General features: G+C 40.4%; 1 protein-coding gene across 1 annotated transcript in view; it reads left to right on the top strand.

Moving 5' to 3' along the window:
- Positions 1-6,912, top strand: part of LOC121680692 (high mobility group nucleosome-binding domain-containing protein 5-like) — a 692,414-nt gene that overhangs the window by 220,787 nt on the left and 464,715 nt on the right. The window lies entirely within an intron of this gene.

The raw sequence follows: 6,912 nt of genomic DNA, 5'->3' as shown, positions 1-6,912 counted from the left end.
ATCTTTTAGAGTATCTCTGCAGAGATTGACAGATTCAGTGTGCAGTAACAAACAGCAACAAACACAACAAAATCAGACACAGATTTTGCCCACTCAGCAACTCTTATCTAACACAAAAGTATAAGTATATCTACTCTTTTGATCCCGTTGTTACCAGATATACGGTTTCTGATATTCTGAGTTTCCAGGGCGGAGTTTAGCGTGAATATTTATGAACGGAGGATGTCTAGACGCCCATTGCTGAAGCGTGAATGAAATGGAACTGAAAATGTTGTCAAAGAAAGTAGAAGACCACGGCCTTTAACACGTTTTTGGATGTTGTCATGTGTTATTAATGGAAAGTATGACTATGTCGTGTTCGAGTTTAGATGCAATTTGGCGTCAATGTTGTTATCTTGTGTCGCAGCCAGTCAAACAAAACTTTGTGTCAGATTCAGTGGGTCGCTTACCATTGGCGATTTTTACACAGTAGGCCTTGATGGTAGTCTTAGCCTAGCTAGGCTATTATGTTTTTTTTTTATCGTTTTGATTGTAGCCTAGGCTCTGTGCATCTGTGGTGACATGTTAGCCCAGGCAGCAACAGAGCCTACATCAAATTGACCCACTGTATAGCCTACAACACAAATGTCTGTGCAATAAATAGCATGTTATACATGCCTGTGTGTGTCCTAACTGACTAATTTGGGGTTTGAAGGGCCAGATTACTACCTGTTATAATCAGCCCATATGTAGTCATTCACCTCAATCTGATGACTGATGAACTTTACGTTATAGCCCCCCCCATCATCCTCATTGAGCACATAGGTTCTTGTAAAGTACTACCTTAACCATTAGCCATTCATACCCATACACCACACCATAACCCATTCATCTTATGTATCTGAAGGACTTCTCTTACAGAAGGCATCATCCATGTAAAGCTAGACAGTGTTTGTAAGGTAATAAAGCATATTGACTTAATGCAGTTATGACCTTTATGGATAAACATAACCAATATACTGTAAGTGCATGGCCCATATTAATGCCCTGCTTCCCTAATGGTACAATAACAACATGATTGTATAAAACAAGTTTTATTATTTCACAAGACTCCAAGATATCAGAATGTCCAATAAAGCATTTTTGGCAACAGAGGTAGCTAGCTGGGCATTGTAATGCAGCACAAGTACATTTGTCAAACTAGGCTAACATGTTTGTGTAGACAAGCATGCATGACCAAACCTCGAAACTCATTGGACATCACACACAAAAACAGATGATGTACTAACACTTTCAAGACATTTACCATGATGTCCCACTGACATTACAACCTTAAGTGCTAAATAGCCCATTTAAACAGGGCTAAATGAAAGTAATGACAATTTGATAGGCTGTAGGCTAGCCTGTCAAAGCTACACAAGATCAAAACATGGACGCCAAATTGCCTAATCATACACTTACTCAACCACCAGTGGTCGTCGAAATTGTCACGTTTTTCCACAATATCCCATATCAACATTTAAAAACGATTTAAAATTGCTGTAGTCTTCTAGCTTCTTTAACAACATTTTCAGCTCCATTTGAGTCACGCTTCATGAACGCTCTCTAGGCGCGCGCGCACGTCAACCTCCGTTTATAAATATTCACGCTAAACTCCACCCGACTCCACCCATGGAAACTCAGAATCTCAGAAACCGTATATCTGGTAACACCGGCGCAGTGAGCTGCCTGCAACAACAGCGGCGCTCGGGGAGCAGCGAGGGGTTAGGTGCTTTGCTCAAGGGCACTTCAGCTGTGCCTACTGGTCGGGGTTCGAATCGGCAACCCTCCGGTTACAAGTCCGAAGCGCTAACCAGTAGCCACGGCTGCACCTATAAAAGGATGGTTGATTGACTCTCCCCTCCAAAGTTTTGGAAACACAGTAGGAAAAGTGGGTCGTACAGCATCATCATAGTTTAGGGTACAGGAATCATAGCTTCAAACAACCCATGATCAACAACAAGCAATACTATTCTTTCTTAATAAAATACAGTTAATTATATTCATTCTTAATATGTCTAATATGTCTGGTATAATTCACCCATCCTTTCTTATTAACCATGGATTATTTCAGCAACTGGATACATGAAGTGCATGTTATAATGTTCTCATGGAGGATTTGGATGGAAAGTGAGAAATGCAGGGATCAATACCTCAGGGGTAGGATGTCTCAGTTTGGATGGAGATCTCTGGATGCGTCTCTGGCGAAGGGGAGGAAACATGGAAGAACCTGGTGCAAGAACTAAATGTGGTTTTGAGAGAGATGAGGGGAGGGGAAGAAAATAAAACTGTCCAATGTTTCTAAAACCTTAATGCATAATTAATATTCCATATTTGGCCAGTCCTCATCCACCCACTGTGATTGAGCTAATAAAGAATCTTCCAAGAATTGCTTACTCACAAGTACTACCGGTATATGGTTGATCTTTTGATACATTTATTTTCTATTGGGAGACTTTATGCAGGAACGGCAAAGCTTGTCTCACTTTCACCTCAGTTTTAGTAATATCTAGAAGATTATTAATAACCTTATTAATAGCCTAAATCATCACAAAAACGTTATTCATTTTGCACTTTTACCAGTTTATACCATCTCTGTCAGTAAACTAACAATTCAACCTTTTGCCATGTTTAAAAAATAAACAGAGAACACATTTTGGGCTCATGTTCCCTGACCTCATGGCCAAAATTGTAATCTGTTTTCAACTAATAAAACCAAATAAAATGAAAGACATGTTTAATTCCTGACCTAAAGTGTTGGCTTACCTTTAATGTGCCCTTTGTTAGACATGCAAACTGTGGACTGTCCTCGTGCAAGAGACATAGGGAGCTCTCTAGTGGACAACTTTGGAAGCACAAACTACAACAACAAGTGCTACACAGGTGATCACTTGGCTCAAGACATAAAGACATAAAATCCTTTGCAATAAAATGTAAATACCATAATAACGGTCATAATGGTGTATTACTACCATAATGGTGTATTACTATTAAAAGACATTTGTGTAAATAGTTGAATATATGTCCTAAAAGGGAAAGCATCTGCACCTCCTGGCTTGGATCTCTCCGAGTCACCAGGTCAATAAAATGGATGGTGGTTTGAGCTCTATCTCCACACTGTCCTGTAAGACACATTTTAACAGAGCAAACTCTATGCATCAAAAATGAAACAGTGAATAATTGTTGCAGATCTCATATCCACTAAGGCTGCAGTGGGCTGCTAAAATGACTCAAAGTCAATCACTGGCGTCAAACTCCCTGGAATCTCAGCAAACAAATGGATGTGATGAGCATGAGGAGATAGCACCTATCAAAGCTGCTGAGAGGATATCAGAAAGGAAGGGTCATGTTGTAACACCAGTACCAATACCCCTCCCCACCTCCGTCGTCTCCTTGTCACCACAAAGACACAACAACATGGAATACACTACTGGAATACATGCTGAAAGCGGAGCATCTGCAACAAACTTCCCAGAACCTCTGGAGTCTGGAGACTCTGGATCAATTTTCAACCCCAACCTCCTTGATTTCCCATCACCACCCACACCCAATCACGTCCCCACCCAATCAAACTCCCCAGGCCACACAAACCCCCCTAATCTCCCATCCCCATCCCCACCCCTTCATCCCACCACCCACTCAAACTCCACAGGATCCCCTGAATACCCATCACCATCCCCACCCAAGCACATGATGTTCCCTGCAAGAATGGAGAGACTGCTACCAGTAGCCATGCAGAGTTTTACTAGCCCAAGATCATTAGCACCAAAGAAGCGAAGGGCACCTCCACCCCCTCGCCCTCCCCCTCCCCGTTTAGAAGGATCTCTTAAGCAGCAGCAACCTCTTAGTTCATTTTCTCAGCCGGCATATAGCATGGAATGTGCAGTGGAAAATACAGATGGCAGCAGCAGGGGACAATTATATGATGACTGTATTGCATGATATTCTCAGGGTCCCTGCAATATAAATGGTACTGACAGTAGTTTTGAGAACATGCCGGGACCCAGTAAGCCCATGACATTCTCTATTCCTGTATTGACAAGAAATAGAACACCAATGCATCGAGCTTATAGGGTAAACCAGTCCAATCTCCTACCCGTACCACATCAACCTCAGATTTCCCCCATGGATCATATTTCCCCAACACTTAAACTAACAAAACTAGCACTCCTAAATATCAGATCTCTTTCAAACAAATCATTCTTAATTCATGATCTAATTTGCACACACAACCTTGATTTTTTACTTTTAACTGAGACATGGTTAGATCAAGCAAACAGTGCTGCTACTCTCATCGAATCAGCTCCCCCAAACTTCAGTTTTTTGAGTGCTACCAGAGCAAATAAAAGAGGTGGGGGGATAGCCACAATTTTCAAGACGTCTTTTCAGTGCAATCAGTCGTCATTCGGTGACTTTACTTCATTTGAATATCTGTGTGCATGCATTAAGTCTTCTCCTCAGATTTTATTACTGACAATTTACAGGCCTCCAAAACATTCAGCTAAAGTTTTTCTTGAAGAGCTAGGTGAACTGCTATCAGTTGTTTGCATAGAGTATGACTGTCTTATTATATCAGGGGATCTAAACTTGCATGTGGATAATCCTGAAAACAATTATGCCAAGGAATTCATTGCACTAATCGATACTTTCTCCCTAACACAGCATGTACAGGGGCCAACACACTCTCTCGGCCATACCCTCGACCTTGTTATCACAAAGGGTCTCGATGTCTCTACAGCTGTTAAAGACCTGGCCTTATCTGATCATTTTTGCGTGTTCTTTGATGTGTCTATGTCCCCACACACTCAAAACACAGCTATGATGGTAAAAAGGAGAATCATAAATGATCAGACAAGTGCTCTCTTTGAGCAAGCACTTTCACTAAAGTCAAGTCAACTGTCAGACTCTGAAGACTTATTTGATCACTTTAATGCAAAAATGGCAAACATTATGGATGACATTGCTCCATTACAATTCAAGAAAGTTAAGGACAAACAGAAAGCACCATGGAGGCAAAATCCAGCAGTTAAACTTCTAAAAAGAGAGTGTAGGAAGACTGAAAGAAAATGGCGTAAATACAAACTTCAGATCCACTATGAAATCCATAAAGAGATGCTCCGCACATATAACTCTGAAATATGCAAAGCAAGACAGTCTTTCTTTTCTAACATTATCAATAGAAGTTCAAATAACACTCGTATTCTATTTTCAACTGTTGATAAGTTAACAAATCCCCCCTCACAATTAGCGCCTGAACTTCTCTCAACTAATAAATGCAATGAGTTTTCATCTTTTTTTAAAGGTAAAATTGACAAAATCAGACTCAACATATCTGCTCAATTACAAATTCAACAACCTGAACTTCCAGCAACAAACAGAGGGAAACTAAACTTGATGTCAGAGTTCAGCTTGATAGACTACGAAACACTTGAAAAAACGGTACAGAATCTCAGCCCTTCCACATGTGTCTTAGACACTCTGCCTACCAATTTCTTCAAAACTGTTTTTCACCTCATAGCGGCGGATGTCCTTCAAATTGTAAATGTATCATTGCTGTCTGGCACTTTTCCTAAGTCACTGAAAACAGCTGTTGTAAAGCCACTTCTCAAGAAGAATAACCTGGATGCCTCCATGCTAAACAATTACAGGCCCATATCCAATCTACCTTTTATTGGCAAAATTATTGAAAAAGTAGTCTTTAATCAATTAACCACCTTCCTAACATCAAATGGGTATTTTGATTACTTTCAGTCTGGTTTTCGGGCAAATCACAGCACTGAAACAGCTCTCATTAAAGTTTCCAATGACATACGCCTCAACACAGATTCAGGTAAAACATCAGTCCTAGTGCTACTGGACCTTAGTGCAGCATTTGACACTGTTGATCACAATATTTTACTACACAGACTAGAACACTGGGTTGGATTTACAGGCATAGTTATCAGCTGGCTAAAATCATATCTACAAGAAAGGAGCTTCTTTGTTGCCATCGGAAACTGTACCTCAACACCAACGTCCTTGACCTGTGGTGTTCCCCAGGGGTCGATCTTGGGGCCACTATTATTCAACCTCTATATGCTCCCACTTGGACAAATCATTCAAAATAATTTGATTTCATATCATAGCTATGCAGATGACACACAAATTTACTTAGCTCTATCACCAAACAACTATGGTCCTCTTGAATCTATGTGTCAGTGTATAGAACAAATCAACACCTGGATGTCTCAAAATTTTCTTCAGCTGAACAAAGAAAAAACTGAAGTAATTATATTTGGTAAAAATGAGGAAAGACTTAGGGTTGCCACTCTCCTTGACACAAAAGGGTTGAAGGCAAAGGATACTGTTAAAAACCTTGGTGTATTAATTGACAGTGATCTAAATTTCAACAGCCACATGAAAGCGATAACTAAATCAGCTTTTTACCACCTCAAAAATATTGTCAAACTCAGAGGGCTGATGTCAAAACATGACTTAGAAAAACTCATTCATGCATTTATCTCCAGCAGGGTTGATTACTGGAATGGACTGTTCACAGGCCTTCCTAAAAAGACTATTAAACAGCTTCAGGTGATACAAAATGCAGCAGCTAGGACTCTAACAAAAACTAAAAGAACTGACCACATTACTCCAATTCTTAAGTCCTTGCACTGGCTTCCAGTAAGTCACAGAATTGACTTTAAAGCACTATTGCTTGTTTATAAATCAGTAAATGGAGCAGGACCTAAATACTTGTCAGACATGCTTCAGCAGTACACACCTTCTCGTCCTCTCAGGTCCCAGGTGAAAAACCTGCTAGTAAAACCTACAGTTAGAACTAAACATGGTGAAGCAGCTTTTAGCTGCTATGCGGCTCAGCTGTGGAACCAACTTTCGGATGACATTAAAAAGGCC

The sequence above is a fragment of the Alosa sapidissima genome, chromosome 13 (genome assembly GCF_018492685.1).
Source record: "Alosa sapidissima isolate fAloSap1 chromosome 13, fAloSap1.pri, whole genome shotgun sequence".
Lineage (NCBI taxonomy): Eukaryota > Metazoa > Chordata > Actinopteri > Clupeiformes > Clupeidae > Alosa > Alosa sapidissima.
The sequence above is the reverse complement of the archived record's forward strand: the minus strand, read 5'-3'. Positions and strand labels throughout refer to the sequence as shown.